Genomic DNA, 18,292 nt, shown 5'->3' on the forward strand with positions numbered 1-18,292 from the left:
AAAGATCCGAAGTTGTTCTATGCCCACAATCTCTTGCTGCCGCAGCAACGGCTGAAAACCGACGTAGAATACGGGAAGACTCTCCCTCTATCATTATAGACAGAGCGGCACTGTTTCAAATGATGTCTTTACCTCGCTTCTTATATGTCCTGCACAACTCACCTAATCCTGTCCCTACAGCTTACTTCGCAGCCATAGAAAGCGAACGGGGGCGCTGCTTTGGGTAAATGGACCGCCTCGAATATCGTTCCCAAAGCTAGTGAGAGGGTGGTGACGGCAGAATTGGGCTCCCAGATTTTAAGAAATATTATTGGGCTTCCCAGTTGTCAGCTATCAACCATTGTATGTACCGACCCAAAGATGACCCAGGATATAAAATGGACAGAAGGCTCTTTCCAGGGGGAACTTACGTAAGGGTACTTTATTCAAGGTCCACAAAGCCACAGCTGACAGAAACCACAAGACACTCTGTTCATGTGTGGCACACGGCTTATAGGAGTCTGTTTGGGCAAAGACAATTACACTAGCCACCCCAATGTGGGACTCGAAACAACTGAGTACACTAAAGAAGACAAAAGGCTTCAATAGTTGGGATATTATAAGAATATCTCGGGTAGGCGATTTATGGAAAAAGGGGGGGGGGGGGGAGTAATATCCTTTTCGCTTCTGCAAAAACAATATGAATTGGCAAACACAGAAAGGTTCAGGTACCTACAGGTACGACATGCTCTCCAAGCAGCTATCCCAAGGGAAGCGTCACCCCATGAGGCATCGCCGCCAGAGGACAGACTCAACAAATAGATGCCTAAAAAAGCAATATCCATGACCTAGCTAAAATTGATTAACCACTCACCAGCCCCCTCCCACAACTCTGTGAAAAATGGGAAGATGATTTATCGTAGCTAGAAGATGAGGACTGAATAGAGGCATTGGCCTCGCCCCCAGATAAGTCACAATTTCTTCCAGACTAAAATTAGTACAGCTAAATACATAGAACATACTTCTCAGGGCCTGCACTGATTAAAATGAGGTACAGGGAAGACGCTAGTTGCAGGCAAAAGTGAGGCCTGGAAAGCTCGTTTCTACATATAATATAGGAGTGCACCCACAATAGTGGGTTTTGGAAAGAAGTATTCCAGAGTACGGAAGAAACTCTGGGAGTGAGCCTTGTGCCTGAGGCCAAAAGGTGCCTGCTAAATATATGGGAGCCTACCAACTTGGACAGCAGAGAGAAAACATGGGTCACGTTGGGTCAGATTGTTGCCAAGCGGAACATTGCAAGAATGTGGGGGGCCAGGGTGAACCAACAGTAAATAATTGGAAGAAAGACCTGGATTGGTGCATGTGCAGGGAAAAAACTGTATGTATCAAGGGGGTGCCCGAAAAAAAAGGACACAAATATGTGGCAAATGAAATGAATATAGAGGAAATATCTATGCTCAACCCTCTCTTTCTCCCCGGCTTTCTCTTGAGGAGCCAGAGACTTCCGAAACAGTGACATTCCAACCAAATAAGGTACCAAACTCCGGGTAAAAATTGTATGTCCCAAATCATGATTGTTGTAGATTTATTGCATGAATTATGTGATGTTTGTAATGGTATTACGCGGTCATCAATAAAAAGTTATATATAAAAAAAAAATGGGCAGCCAGAAAACGGTTTTGGAATTTTAAAGTCTATATTTATCTGGGCGGTATAGAGTTCAAAGCCATAGGAAAGGTGTGAATATCAGGAAAAGGATCAATTGTCACCCTGAGATAATATCAAATCCATACTGCACTTGCCGAGCAATCCTAGTTTAAGAACGTGGCTCGGAAAACTTGGTGCGTGCGAAATAAAGATCCTAACTGGAAGGAGTAGCTGGGCCTCCAGAAACTCAATTACACAGCCACATGGGGCTCCTGAGCGGGAAGGTTACAGAATACAGCACAACAAAGCAAATTATTAAGCACTGGGCAACCACAATCAAGGTAAAACGGGACTAAATGAAGATATGGTCTTGCCCTATCTAAACAGGAATGGCTTTGTGCTTTCTCTTGAAAGCTGCAGGCCTGGTCTCTAGCCTGCACTTTAGGCTGAAACCTGTTCTACGTAATATTCACTTATGTCCTAAAACAAGTCTGGCGCATCTACTAAGCAGAGGTTCATAGACACGAGAGTTCTACGTGGAACAAACCATTATGTTCTTTTTTTATACTGAGTTCAGCTTCATGATCCTGTCATTTGAATGAGCTATCGTGGAGATGAGACACCATCCCTCAATCTGGACACTAAACAGGCCTAAAGGTGACTGCTACTGCACAAGGAAACTTACCTAAGGAAAGCAGATATTTTCTCACAAAAAGCCAACTAAAGAGATAAGAGCTGGAGATTAATTTTGACCAGTAAGTTTTTATAGAAGTTTTTCAAATACTCAATTATGTATACAATGCACTTGTGCCAGTCTTGGGACAGATCAGAAGCTCTGAAGAATGGCTTCTTGTACATTTTAGAATGGTTTGAGAAGAAATCTGTATGGCTAATGAGACTCTTCAGGATGCTAGTTCCATTTTGTCCTTTCTCTTTTTCTGTTGCAGATGTTTTGGCTTTTGGCCTGCTCTGACCCAACTAGTGTCACTTGTAGGACCTTAGACTCAGCAGTGAGTTATGGCAGTCCACCTTGAGGACTTCCCACATCCTTTTATCCCTACATTAATCCTTCTTCAGACCATCCATCCTTCTAAAGAACTGAAAGGTTAAGGGCATCTGTGTGTGCCACATTCCCTATTTGGGGCAGGTATCTTGTGTTCATACGATTGATATACAAGAAGAGGGTCTCAATGGGGTCTGTCGTTAAGTCATTAAATGCACATGTCGAACATCACTTACATTGGGCACATGCAGTGATTCAGCCCAGCGAAGGTTCAGCAGCCACAAATTGTTCAAGCATTTCATCACATCCCATTCCATAGCTATTAGGTTCTTCCTGAGGCCCCTCTCTTCCTCCCTGCATAGTGCCATACTTTCGGCCCTCCCCCAGCGTATTACTGATGGAGGCTGCTGGGATTACCATCTCATAGTGACATCGTTTTGCCAGTATGAATAATAAGTTGGAAAACCAGTGCTGTGCTCCCTCCGGTTTGCGTTTTTTTACAAAGGCCCAGCACACCAAACTCTACTCCGTTGTGTCCTACTCCTGGTGTTACCTCAGAAAGGAGTTTATATACCGCTTCCCAAAAGGGTGCCAGCTTTGCGCAAGACCAGATCATATGAAGCAACTGTAGGAAAGTGGGTTTCTGTTGAAGTAACCCCCCACACACTTTTTGCCAGACTACTGATGCACTTTTTCTTGGTGTGCCCTGGGTACCTGCCAATCAGGTTCCACGGCCTGTGTTCTTTCCCCAAAACTAACCCAATTGGCATCTCTGGCCACAGGTCAGCCCCTGGTAAATGGTACCAAAGGTACCCAGGGCTCTGTGACCAGGGAAGACCTCTAAGGGCTGTAGCACTTATTGTGCTACCCTTAGAGGCCCTGTAACTTTACACACACATACTGCCTTTTCAGGCTGCGCGTTTTGGTGCAAAACAAAGTAAAGAATCGACATGGCACACATCCCTGTGTGCCATGCCTACAACCCACTGCCCTTGCATAGATCAGTCACCCCTCTAGCTGGGTACCCTACGCCAGTGATGGGGGTACAGGTGCATGAGCCCTGTACTCCTACAGTGTCCAAGTCCATTCTTAGGCATTGTAAGTGCAGTGCTGCCATTAAGAGTATATGGTGCTGGGAGCTTGTCATTACGAACTCCAAAGCACCATAATGGCTACACTGAAAACTGAGTAGTTTGGTATCAAACTTCTCAGCACATTAAAGCCACACTGATGCCAGTGTGGGATTTATTTTTTTGCAGAGTTTTATAAAGCGCGAACATGACCCGAATCCAATCAGGTATCAGAGCGATTTAATGAAAAATGCACACAGAGGGCATCACAGAGATGCCCCCTAAAAAACGACCAGCCTCTGGTGGGTTCCCTGACTGGTACACACCAGCCTGCCATCACAAGACATGTTTCTGGACCCCTGGGGTGGGAGCCTACACTCACCGAGCCCAGAAACAAAGCCTTTCCTGGGCGGAGTTTTTCACACCTCCCCCAGGCCAGGAAGAGCCATCTGTGGCAGGGGAGATTCAAAGGCCTGGCAGCCTTTGTAATGCGACCCCCAGCCTCCCCTGTCTCCCCTCCCTTTTGGTGGGAAGACGGGCGGGAAAAACTAGCCAGCCCAGGAGGTGTGCCCACCTCTGCCAATACCACCCCTCAGGTGGGGGAAGCGAGGTGAAGCCCACTCTCCAGTGCTCGCCATCATGCAGATGGCAGGCACTCCCCCAATCAGGACTAGGGATTGTGCTCACTCCCCCACGTGGGGTGAGCATACCAAGGATGTAGTCACTCTAAAGTCAGTAGCCCATTGCCTCCTGACCTCAAGACCCCTAAAACACCCCCCAAATACAGTATTTAGGGGGCAGCCCTGAACCAAGAAGGAGATCCAGCCTACCTACAAGAAGAAAAGAAGAAGAAGGACGAAGAGCCGTGCAGAGCTAACAAGAGAACAACGCCCACTGACTTGGCCCCAGCCCTACAGACCCATCTTCCCTCGAACCTGCTCCTGCGAAATTCTGGCGTGTCCAGCAGGCAGCAACCTCACAAACCCCGGAGGACCTGCCTGCTTCACTTCCCAGACTGTTTCTCCCGTGAACACCGGACGTGTTTAAACTGCAGCTTCTGGTGCCAGCTAGAGACCGCAAATCCAGCCCACTCTGCACCCGCCGAACCCTGCCCGAGCAGAAAAACACCACAAGGAGGTCCCCCCGGCGATCCTGACCCGAGATCCGGCAACCCCTGACCTGCCTCAAGTTTCCAGACCAAGCCTGCAGCCTCAATCCCGAGGTCCCCCCCCCATTACTGCGACCAGAGCAGGTAAGAAAATCCGGTCACAAGGCCCCCCTGCACCCGACACCCCACGGCCTTGTGTGCCCAAACCAACGATGCCTAACCAACCCACGTCATCCCAACTTACCCCTCGAAGTGGTGGTCGCACCCAGAAGATCCTGGTCCCCGAGCCTGCAGTGTTTCTTTGTCCCGGGAGGTTCTCCATTGAAAACAGGGCACCCGACCTCAAAACAGCACCCGGCCGCCCTAGTGCCGCTGAGGGTGCACCTTTGGTGCTACTTTGGTCCCCTACTTGCCCTGAGCTTAACCCTAGGAGCTTTGCTCCCACAACCCAGTGGCCTGCTTGTCAGCACCCACCAACCAGAGACCCCCTATCCTCTATAGGATAACATTGGGCCTCAAGACTGTGCACAGGCCGCCCTAGTGCCGCTGAGGGTGCAACAACAGTGCATCACTGACCCTGGGAGACCCCAGAGTCTAACCCCAGAACCTTAACTCCCACAGTCAATTACTTACCTGAAAACCGTTAACCTGTTTTCCCTCCATAGGATAACATTGACACTGTTTCTCTAAAAAGTTTCTAAGTGTGGAGTTTTGAAATCTAAAAATATTCCTTAAAAATCGCACAAAACAACCAAAACGTTTTTACTCACCTGTTTGCAGGAAATGTCCCAGTGCTGAATCTAAGTATCCAGCACTGAGTTAGAACAGTAACGTGAAAAGTAACTTGCCTGCAATTTACTGTAAAAGCCTATTAATTTCAATGTACTGCTCCAAAACGTTTCTAAGTGTGGAGTTTTGAAAACTGAAAATATGCTTTAAAAATCATGCGAATAACCAAAATGTAATTACTTACCTGGTTCTATGAAATGTTCCAGTGCTGAATCGAGGTATCCAGCACGGAGTTAGAAAAGTAACATAAAAAGTAACTTACCTACAATTTACTGAAAAAGCCTATTCATTCCAATGTACTGTATTTGCTAAGTGTTGCATACTACTGCTCCCCTGTAAATCAAACAAAGTACAATTTCTATTGCATTTTCAAACTGTTCTATATCCAGTAACTGATTACTGAAAAGTATTTCATGCTTACCTGTACCAGGCCTGCTTGGTTCTAAAAATAAACGACAGTATATTTTTATACAACAACAATTGGCCTAGAGTTCAGTTCTCGAGTGTGTAAATTAATTTGCTGACTGAGTGGGTACATCAAATACTTAACACTGTCCTCTGATACTGCCTTACTGCTCGACCAAGCTACCACTATTAGAGAGTAAGGTTCTATCTAACTTTAACCTCTACCTACCTCTGGGGACACTTGGCGTCTATACACACTATACCTCATTTTGGTGTAGTATATATAGAGCCAGTTTCTTACAACAGCCTTGCCGGTTGGGTATGGCATCTGAGGCATGCATCTGTAGTATCCCCGAACATTTTAGTCAGCCTATGTGGGGTCAGGTAAGCTCTATGCACCAACATAAATTGAATTAATTTAAACTTAGGGTTGCGTGACACTTTCTACAGATACTCTGTTTCCTCCCATTCCTTGTCCATAAATTCTTGACCTGGGTCAGCAAACCATTTATCCCGGAGTTCTTGGAGCGGGACTGATGCATGCGTTCGGATGCTCCTATAGAGCCACCTAGTTAGGTGTCCCCCGTTCCCCATAAGATACGTCATGTGTACTAGTGCATGTGTTTGCGGCTCAGCACCATCCGGTGCCCAGGTGCTTCTGATGTATCTACATATCCTAGCATGCAATATATAAAGCGAGTTGGGGACTCCTTGCTCCCTAACAAACGCATTATGATCTAGGAGCATGGTGCCTGAAAACAGCATACCTACAGTGGTTACACCCTCCTCAGACCATTGAGACAACTGCCATGCCAATATTATACCAGCCGGTGTGGGGAGCCCCATCAGAAGGATATTAGGGGCATAAGGGGTGCACTCCTTAGTGTATTGAATGGCCTTCTTCCAATACGCCATGGCCACTTTCAATAAAGGGGGCGCGGAGCAGGGAAGCCCGCACTTGGGGAGTAACAGCGTATGTAATGCTCCCTTCTCCCAGGCTGTCTGTGTCATGCCTATTTCCTGCAAATGGCAGCCGGCAGTCCAATAGGACAGCTACTGCAGCTGACTAGCATAGCAGTACGCCCGGACGTCCGGGACTCCCAGACCTCTCTGGGCAGTACTAAGCTGCAGCTTAGCGAGTCCTACTCTCCTTCGTCCCTTACCCCAAATCAATTCAGTGAGTAGTGTGTTAAGTGTTCTAAATATGTGACCCAAGATTATAACTGGGATATTAGTGAAAAAATATAGCAGCCTGGGCAACATGACTATTTTAGAAATGGTCACTCTCCCTGCCACGGGGATGGGCAGCGAGATCCAGAAGAAAATTTGCGATTTAAGTGATTTCATTGCACGGATCAGGTTACCGTCCAGCAAGTCCTGGGGCTGCCTATAGATTTGGATACCTAGATATTTAAATGTAACAGGAGCTGTAGAAAATGACCAGTGACCAAACCAAACCAGGTCTGCAGGGTCGGAGTCGTGAAAGAAATAAGCAGTTGATTTGGATTCATTAATAGCAATGCCAGACAGCCTTTGAAACTGTTTGAATATAGCAGGGTGCAGATCATGGGGTCCGCGCAAATCATTGAGGTATAGAATAATGTCGTCAGCATAGGCTGAGAGGACATGAGTGTCGATCCCCAACCGGATACCTCGGTCTCTCGCAGCCGTTCACACCTTTACAGCGAGCAGTTCCAGCGCCAAGACAAAAAGTAGGGGTGATAAAGGGCAGCCCTGTCGTGTGCCCCTGGCTACCGCAGAAGGCCGAGATATATGCACCCCAGACCTAGCCCAAGCAGTCGGGTTTGTGTACAGGAGCTGTACCCATTGAATGTAGCCCCGGGGGATGCCGATCGGGAGAGAGCTCGGAACATATAGTCCCAATGAAGTGTATCAAATGCCTGCTTCAGGTCCAAGGAGATGCAACCAGCCGATGCATTTCCAGGGGGAGTCAAGGAAATTATGTTATGTAGGTGCCTAATGTTGAGGGAGGTGCTTCTGCCCGGTACAAATCCACACTGATCCATATGTATTAAGCGTGGCAGGTGGGACTGTAACCTAAGGGTCAATACTTTACTAAGGATTTTATAATCCGTGTTCAGTAAAGAGAGGGGCGATAACCTGCCATATCTTTCGGATCTCTGCCTGGTTTCTGCAGAGATGTCACCAAAGCTTGACTCGTGGTTAGCGGTAATGTTCCAGTTTCCAGAGCAGTGTAGTACAACAGTTCGAGGTGAGGGGCTAGTTGGGTCGAGAAAGTCTCGCAAAATTCCAACGGCAGGCCATCGAGACCTTGGGTTTTATTGCGTGGTAGATCTTTGATTGCGATAAGTATTTCATCTTTAGAGATTAGGGCAGCTAAGTCGTCTATCTGCGCCTTGGTGAGCAGTGGGAACTCCAGGCCGTCCAGGAAACGAGTTTGTTCCTCCATTGATAGCGCCGACGGAGCCCCATATAGTACTTCGTAATATTTTTGGAATGCTAAGTTAATATCAAGTTGCGTGGTTGCTGTGCGACTTTCAGCTGTGATCTCGACTATAGGTATAGCACTAGGGGCATCGCATATTATTCTAGCCAGCAATGCACCAGCCTTGTCCGCCTCAGCCTGTTGATGCTGCGTGTATGTGCGTTAGTCTATTGTCCGTAACTGTTCTAGTAACTCTGCGTGTTTGATATGCACTTCCGGCATAGCCTCTTTATGTGTGTCATCTAATGCTGCTGCAGATTCCAAAGCACCGAGCCTGTTCTCCAAGTCTTTCAGCTCCCTGTCCACTAAGGCTTGTGCCCCTACTTTAGTGCCGATGGCCACCCCACGGATAACCGTCTTAAATGCCTCCCACTCCACTTGCCGTGTACTGGCAGTGTTGGCGTTTTCTGTGAAGTATTGTGCTATCGCTGTGGAGAGTGTCACAGTACACAGGGTCTTCCAGTTAGATTGGTTGTAAGCGCCACGTTGGGACTGGCGTGGGAATCCTGCTCCATTCTGTTATCAGTTCTAGTGGATTGTGGTCTGAGAGGGTCTTCCCAAGGTATGTTGCAGAGGAGACACTACCTAGCAGCAAAACAGAACAGAACACCCTGTCTATACGTGTGTGTAACAAACGTGTGGGGGAGTAGAATGAGTATTCTCCGCTTAGTGGGTTATGTATCTGCCAGCATCTCCGAGTACCCAGCCCTCTGCCCAGCTAGACAATGCCTCAGCTTGTTTCAGACCAATTGCACCCGCTAGAGGTGGGTGAGAACAATCAAGATCTACACTCAGAGTGGCATTAAAATCCCCCCGATAACCCAGGGGTGCCCCGTCCAACCCGAGAGGACTGTGTTCAATGTTACTAGAAATTTGTCTTGATCTGTGTTGTGGGAATACACGCTGCCCAAAATAAGTGGCACTCCGTCCAGTGTGCCACGGAGGAGCACATATCTGCCATGTGCATCTATCCTCTGCTCTAAGACTATAAACGGAGTTCCACATCTAATCCAAATGGCAGCACCCCTAGCAAAGACCGAATAAGTTGTACCAAACCGCTGCCCCCGCCACTTTTTCCGGAGTGCCTTCGAGTGTGTCAAGTGTGTTTCCTGTAGGAAAACAATCTGTGCCTTCCTTCTATTGAGTTGCGCATAAAGTCTGTGCCTCTTGTGAACAGACCCCATCCCCCTAACATTCCAGGTCAAGATCTTGTATTTCCCGGACGTGACCATATAGCGAGGTGCGTTGTTGTACCCTGTTTGAAAATCCCCCTTTGGGTAACAGGTAACCAGTGTAAAAAAGCCAATGCCGAGGTCACATTCTCCGATCTGAACAGGCCTGTAATAATCCTGGCTGCTGCATTTTGGACCATTTGAAAGGAGCAAAGGTGCAGTTCGGTAAGTCAAGATAAAGAGCAAAGAAATATTTTAGGCAAAAGAAAATAAATGTTTTAATTATTAGCATTTTATGGAAGAAGTAAAATTGGTTTAGAATCCGTTTCAGAATATGAAGTGTCAAACAGGAACTAGTCACTGTTTTACACAGTTCAGTGTGGAACCGAAGTGAAAACCTGCATTCATGAAATGCTGAATATCATGGATCTCAAAGAACCTCTGAAGAGGATTGTAGACTACCTTTTTAAGAACTTTTGAGACATAAGAATTTGCAAAACTTGGAGGTAGTTCTCTAGCTTGGTAGAGTCCAAAGTTAGTCTCATCAGAAAAACAATTAACAATCACATTTACAGTCAGTTGGCACAGACCCTGAGATAATTGAGGAATTGATAACATCCCCCACACCACATTCAACCAACACAACATTCTTATTAATATGGGCAGTAGGGATATCTTTGAGTGAACCAGAGGGATGACAACTTTTCACTAGCTGGAAAACTCTTACTTTGTCCAACACTGTAAGGTCGAAGTTACTAGTTGCGTGCCTAATGGGTTGGGGGCACTTTTCTGTAAGTTAGTAAATTATACTTTTCAGATGTTTAAAGTATCAACAATACTATTGATCTTAAAAAGAACATAGTCTGCAAGTTCAATACATCTATCCATTGGTCTAGGATCTTCTGAATTAAAAAAAAAAAAAGAAGATTGCAGTGAATTTTTTAGGAGCGTTGAAAATTATTTCTGTAGAATATCCGAGCTTGTTGTTCTCAATGGCTCGCATATAATTATGGCTGTTTTGGAGCCAACAAGTTTTAAGATTGGTATTATAAGGGTTGCACCATGTGTGCTTCCTGACCTGAAGATCTTTCTTCATTTTCCTACATCCACTACAATTCTTGTCTTGGGTTGCTTGTGTTCTGGTTCAGGCTGGACTTGGTCTTTCAGTTTGGGCTGGACTGTTCCTATTTGCGCAGGGTCAAGGCTGTTTGCATATGGCCGGGTCCACACTGAGGTGGCATGGTGGTGAAAAGAACAATGGGCTAGAATGCCATCCCGAGCAATTGCCAGTGGCTAGACTTATTGCAATCATCCTCCCATCATGTGTGTGCTTGACATCTGGATCACAGCCTGAATATTCTGAACTCAAGCTAAAGGGAGAGCTCAAAAGTGCACCTTATTCAGGGTGGCTCCTATAAATGGAGCTTCTACAAAGTAGTCAGTTGAGTCTTAGGCACACTGACCGAGAACCTCAAAGATGTTAGGAAGTTCACCATCATCTGGTGGTGGTCTACAAAGGACTATGGCAAGCTCCCCGTCAGCCAGTCATCAAGATAGAGGAAAGCTGGTAGACTCAATCTCAGAAGTTATGCTGCAACCACTGCCTGCCATCAATTACGTGAATACCCAAGGGGCCCTGATAACATTGAAGAGGAGCATGGAAAACTGAAGATGCTACAGATCTAAAATGATCTACAAGTAATGCCTGCAAGTCTGCAGGATGGGAAAGAGAATATAGGTGTCCTGCAGGTCCAGCACTACCATCCAGTCTTCTGGATCCAAGGCAGATAGGAATTGGGCCACTGTGAACATCTTGGATTTGCTCTATGTCAGGAAGAAATTGAGAAGGTGACAATCTTTTTCTGATACTGGGACCCTCTCTATGGCTCCTTTGTACAAAAGAGCCTGAACCTCCTGCAATAAGGTGGAGAGATGGTGCTCCAACAGCCACTGTAGATGGAATATGTGGTGTACTGGAGAGAAACAGTAGGGTATACCATTACTAGACTATCTGAAGCACCCATCAGTCAGATGTAATACTTTGCCACCCTTGGACGTAGTACTTTATCATAACTCGGACAGGATGTCCATGCACCACAGAGGGCAAGCTAAAGCAGTTTGGTGGCTGTAGTACGAGGCGAAGGGAACTGAGCAGTGTGCTGTCCCTGAGGGCCTGGATGTTGTTGCCTGGATCCTCCAACCCTGGCCTCAGAAGGATTGGGGGTCAGGAGAAGGATCTGATGCTGTGGAGGTGGACCCTGGAATTGTCTTAGGGCCAAATTCCTTCTAAAGCCACAAAAGGAGCAAAACGATTTGGATTTTTCAGCTGTAGAGGCACAGGAAGCCTAGGAAGCATGCTGTGGCTCTGCTTTCTTTCGAGAGTCTGCCTTGTCGCCAAAGATACAGGTGCAGTCAAATGGCACATTCTTTACTGATGCTTAAATGTCAATCAAGAAACCTATGGATCTCATCTATGCATGGTGCAGAAATACCAGATTGGTATAGCTGCCCTGCTCAGTCAATGGTGTTCAGTCCAGAGCAGATAAATTACTACACTGTGTCCTGGTCAACTCTAATGATCTGTTTTGCACTATTTCTATTAGGGACTGTTGGCAAGATCTTGCTGACCATATCCCATAACGCATCTGAGTATCATCCTAGAAGGCAGCTGGCAATAGAGAATAGGCCAAACTCACCAAGGAAATATGCTCTTCCCAAATATTTCCATGTGTTTAAATCCCTGTCAGAAACCATAGTAGAGAATGTGTTAGAATGCCTGGACCACCAAACCTACAGGCTTAGGGTGTTGTGTGAGAAACGTTGGGTCACCAGGTCTGTGTTTCCTGGCCACTTGACTATTTACCTACAGGTAAGAACAAGGTTTGGCCCACATGTCAATCAGTGTGTCTGTTAGGGTTTCATTAAAGGGAAGAAGAGGTTCCGTGGAATCTTGCCCAGGTTGCACGAATTCCATCAGGACAATATCTTGACCCAAATGGATAGAAGCTGCACGTCTAGTACTTCAGCAGCCAGTTGAATGACCACTGTGACAAAGGCTGATTTCTCTATAGAAGGACACAGGTAGGGAATTCAGCCCAGTGTCTAGCAAGGTGTCAAGCCACTGGCCTCCAGAAGATCCATATAAATATTATCATCATAGTAAGGGGATGCATAAGTCCAGTCATCTCCAGTACTATCAAAGCAGTTCTAGGTAATGGCAGTGTTCTATCAGAATGTGTTTGGACGGGCACGGATGCTCCCAATGTGCCAGATTTGAAGCCAGGTTGGGCATTGGTCCCAGAGTCAGAGCAGACCACACAGCAGAGTTAAGAGGTGCAGACAGCGTCGAGGGCAGATCTGTTAACATTAGTCTGACTGAAGACTTCCTTGAATCTTTGGGACCCAAAGGCTCACCAGAGGGAGCCGGTAGGCTGCAGAAAGCGTGCAGCATGGCTTCCTTAAAAGCCTCTGCCTAATGTGGTATCACTGATGGACCTCGGGACTAGGGGTGCATCAGGACATGTTGTGGAATAAGTTCCTCAATAGGGAACGAGGACAAAGGCTAGGAGGAACCTTGAAGTTCCATATGGTTGAGAGTAGTGGGACAATGGAAAATACTGTTTTGACTTCTTGTGTTTCTTCTTAGACTCCAACCTACCTGATGACTTAGAATGCGAGGAGGATCTTTTGCAGGAACTACCTCGGGAATGGGTCTGTGCCGTCGATTTTGATTAGCCGGTGATGTGCTTAGCGTTTTCAGATCACATTGGGGTTCATCTGGGTGGAGTCCTGTGAGGATCCTAGGTAGCAGAGACATACCATGTGGGGGTCTGTCAAAGACATCTGCTTGCGGCAGTCCCTACAAGTCTTGAACCTTGTAGTTTTCTGCGGAGGCATGTTCAGTTGCTCAGTGTATAAAAAAGGTTTGTTAAGAGACTCAAAGGCAAGAAAAATATAGAGAGCGAGCTGCAGAGCCACGTCTGAAAGAAAATTACGGCAGCTTGCAGAGGTAGCACATATTCAAAGTCACTTCCGGGGAGGGATGAAGACGACACAGAACCACACAAAGATACCTCCTGGCGTGCAGGAGCCATGCTGTGAAAAATCTCCAGATCAAGTCTGGCACTCTTGCATGCTGCAAGGTGGTGCGGTGTGGCTTGGTGTGGTCAGTTTCTCGTCTTTTCCCTTTGCATGCCCTATTGGTGCCAGCATGTTTAATACTAACTTGGTAACATTTTAGTTGTTAAAAAAGAGGCCACTCCACAGCATGTGGGGAGAGTGGTGAGGAATCTGTGGTTACATATAGTATAAAAAAGGGTTACCGAAAATAAGTAACTTGTTCTTTTGATGGATACTACTAACTGCAGATTCCTCATCTTTAGCATATATACCAAAGCAATACCTCGTCAGGTGGACTCAGACCAAAAACTGCTGCAGGACCAAGTGGGCACCAAGCCCAGCATGATTCACCGGACCTGGCTCCCTGGGCAGTAGTGCTTCATAAACATATACAATGATGCCCATGTTGCAGGCTGACTGAAGTCAAGTACAAGCATGCTGCGTGTCAAAGAAGTGTTGGCAGCCCTATGTCCACGACTGCTGCAAAGAACGAAAGCCTATGCAAAGGGCTTTGACTAATTGATGGTAAACTCCAAAGATGTCAAGAGGCTCGCTATCATGAGGACGTGGTCCATGATGGACTGCGGCGAGCCTGCCTTCAAACAGACAGTCATTGAGTTATAAGAATATTAATATTCCCAACCTCCAAAGACTAGCCGTGACCACTGCCAACACTTTCATGAAGAATCAGAGGTTGCTGGTGAGGTGAAAAGGGAGCACAGAAAACTGAAAATGCTTCTGGTCTACTTTGAGCAGCAGATACTGTCTGAGGAACTCTAGGATAGACATATGAAAATAAGGGCAAAGGACACCTTCCACTAACCTGGGTCCAGAGCAGAGAGGTGCTGGGCCAGCATAACCATTTTTAATTTGCCGTTCTGCAGGAAACCATTCTGATGTCAGGGGACCAATACAGGCCTGAAACCCAGTCAGTCTTCATTCAGAATGAGAAAACAGTGACTGCAACAACCCCTGTGAGACATCGGTCGGTCTCAACCCAATGTTGATTTTGTATCAGACATTGGTGTTGCCACCGGGACCTGCTCCTGCACCAGTGAAGTTCATGCTGGTGTAGCAGGTAAGCGAGTGGATCTCATGGCCTCAGTGTATGTCTGAGTTCAGTTGGTACGGGCCCCGGTAACAGGTCCCTCGACATGCGCACTGGGGATGGACTCACCAGTGGTTACCCAACTGTGGGCCCCTGCAGCACCCCTGTCCTAAGGCACGCCGTAGGTGCAATGAAAAACCTCAGCATGTCTCCATGAAAACCTCTATCTGCTGCAGAGTTGCTAACAGCCTGGAGCAGCTGAGGAATTAGTTCTGTGACCAGAGACCTCAAAAGGCGTGTGACTAACATTGTGACACCTCATGCCTTCTCTTTGAAGTCATAGTGGTGGAATGGATAAAGTCCCACTTTCATTTCTTATGCTTGCATTTGAACTTACCAGAGCACTTCATGTTTGAATTTGAGCCCTCACAGTAAAGGCCTTGGAACCGGAATCTGGTCCAGGTCTGCGACTTGGGTCAGGAGCAGGGCCTGCTGCGATGACTTCTAGTGTTTAGCAACATACAGCTTTGCCTTCCTGTCTCAGATTCTCTTTGGGTGCTTGAAGGTACACTTACTGCACAACCGTTTTCGCAAAAAAATTGGATGCTGACTACATATGCGGCCGGTTACCATACCGCCACCGAGAACTGTGTGATCTATAGACAACCGTTGACCATTGGATCTGAATCATATGAATTTTAAGAAAAACGTTGTATGCCATACATGTAAGCCCTGAAGAAGTCTAGTAAGAGACGAAACGCGTTGGCTATGAGGATACGATATGTGGAATGTAAAGAACATCTACTTGTGAAAAATAAAGAAGAACATTTTTCTAAGAAACATACATCTTGAGCTAGACGTCTTCTTCATGCGCTACTATTGTTGAATAACGATATGTTACGCCAATATAAATGTACATAGTGCTGAAACTCTTTGCATTGATTACTGCACAACTGTGTTGTTGTCCAAGCCGCACTCGAATGATGTGCCTTATGCAGTTCTGTGACCAACATTTGCTTCCTACATTCAATGCATGGCTTGAAACCTGTTTTGGGTGAAGACGTAGTTTCCTAGCACATGGTGAAAATGTTTAGAAGTTGTCATTGAAAAAACGGACAAAGTTGTAAGCGGAGCCCCAGATCCACATCGGAAGGGGTAGGGGGGAAAAAAAGGAACTGATGTCACAGCACAAGGGTGGTTCTCATACCTTCATCGGTTCCACGGCAATGTGGACTCAGCACCAAGCATGACACAGAAGCACTGCTATGGAGAAACATTGTTGTGATCCAGTATAATGCCTGGGGCGTATTCTCAAGTGAGGAGTCTGCAGTTAGAAATATCCATCAGAAAACCTACTACAACATATAGGACGCATGTTCTGAAAATACACTGGGCCACATCACTGTGGTAGAATGCATTCCGCACAGATTTATGTCCAGCAATACAGATTTTGCAAAGCCAGAAGAATCACAGGAAAAGAAAAATATGTAATACATTGAGAAAGGACATGATTGAAGTGTAATAGAGCAGCTGGTTATCACAAGGGGTCCATATGGCAAATCCTGGTCGAGTTTTGCAGAGCCTTCAGACTAATCAATATGGTTTCTTCCTTTGATACCTACAACAGGCCTAAACTAAGAAACCAGCAACCTCTCAAATGGAAAGACAATTTAATACCAGCAAACTAAAAGCCACAGCCTACTTAGACAACAGTAATTTTCGGTGATATACGAGCTCCACACCTATAACATTTACAAGTCACCAGTTCAGTGCCAACACTCCTCAAAAATATGGGGTAGACTATATGCAAGTTAGCTACATAGCGTATGCCCTAAAGACTCATACATGGACTCACACATCCAAATGTCGAGAAAGTTAAGTCCCTTTAGACTCTAAAACATCCCAACATTAAAAAAATGGTTTTAATGGATTCTAGAGGTAGTTTACACCCACTTGTTTAGTCTCACATCTCCACTCACAAACCTAGTGAAGAAAAATGCTCTTAAGTCAAGTACATTGAAACTCCCAATACAGAGAATCCTATCAAATACAAGAAGACAAGGGTTGAGATATAGAATGAGTCAGTCTGTCTTGGAGTCTCGACCTACTATCAGGCAGAGGTAGGGAAACAAGTGGCAGGGGCAGACCAAAACAAGGGAGTTTAGGGAATATATTGGCTAAAAATATCACTTTGTTTAGTCTTTAATTGCTAGTTCATCCAACAGCTATCAGTACCAAAAGAGAACAGCTCAAACTGGTGGTATGCAAAAACTATAGAACCGTGAATATAATAAAGGGGCGGTCTCCTTTAGGCCTGGCTTATGGTCCCAAAGCCAATCACATATTTGTGTGTTCACCCAAGGAAATAAAGCCACTCTGCAAATATTTCACATCCAAAACAGTTATAAGGCATCTGAATTAGCCTTTGTCTTGAAGATGGGAAGCCAGCAGACCACTTCTAAACCTCCACAGTAATTTCCAGTTTAAGTCGTGCAAGTTTGACTTTTGAGACCTGTCAAAATGTGCCAGGTGCTCCTCCATCACCAACCAGCAAAGGTCAGTGACCTATAACTGGACAAGGGACACTGACTTTGGAGTTGACCTATTGGTAAGCTAAAGCCATTTTACTGTGGGGGCAAATACTAGTTCACTTTTGGGTGGACGTTTTTATAACATTTGTTTTTCATTTTACAGGACAACTGCCTAGACTCAATCTCACTGATTTGTGACCTCATACGCTGTTTCACATAAAAATTGAACAAAGGACAAATGAATCACACACATAATAAATCCAATGCAACATTATGCAAATGAAGAATGTAATATAGCATTCTGCTTAACACACGTTTCATTGACAAGGGACTGTAAACAAAGACACAGTCAGGGGCCTGAGAACCACTTTATTCCAAGGACAGATGACAAAATTGCACGTTACCATAGCCTATAGTCCATTACAGAATTTCACATGTACTAAAACTATTGTGGCATATCTCAGCACAAGAAGGGGCTAGACTCTTCTGTTTTGTGTGCAACTACTCTATATAAAATAAAGCAAACTGGATCTTAACTGCAAAGCGGCAAGATCCCCAAGGTCACTGAACAATGCCCAATGATGGCGGCAGCGGGTGAGGTAAATGAGTGATCCGTGGGAGGTATGGGTACTGCACCATGCAATGTATCAAAAATTCAGAGAGGCCTAACCTGTCAACACAAGTGACTTCCTTTCCCTGATCTATAGTCATCATGGCATTCATTTGCAGTTTAGGCTCCATCCCGAACTCCAAGCTTCATATCCCGAACTCTCGCTGGACCCACCCTGAGCCATTAAACGGGCAGTTATACCCACGGAAGACAAAAACGCATGAGCTCCTGGTTCCCTGTCATTTCAGTGGTACATGTGCTGCAGTCGTTAGCATTTAATATCCTAGCTTGATATTTTCTCCTAGAACGAGCAAAGTCCTTCCTAATAGATCATCCTCAGG

General features: G+C 45.9%; 1 protein-coding gene across 4 annotated transcripts in view; it reads right to left on the reverse strand.

The window, feature by feature from the left end:
• MYO1B (myosin IB) overlaps window positions 1-18,292 on the reverse strand; it is a 715,692-nt gene that overhangs the window by 504,688 nt on the left and 192,712 nt on the right. The gene's annotated exons all lie outside the window — the stretch shown is intronic.

This window comes from Triturus cristatus, chromosome 3_2 (assembly GCF_964204655.1).
Source record: "Triturus cristatus chromosome 3_2, aTriCri1.1, whole genome shotgun sequence".
Classification (NCBI taxonomy): domain Eukaryota; kingdom Metazoa; phylum Chordata; class Amphibia; order Caudata; family Salamandridae; genus Triturus; species Triturus cristatus.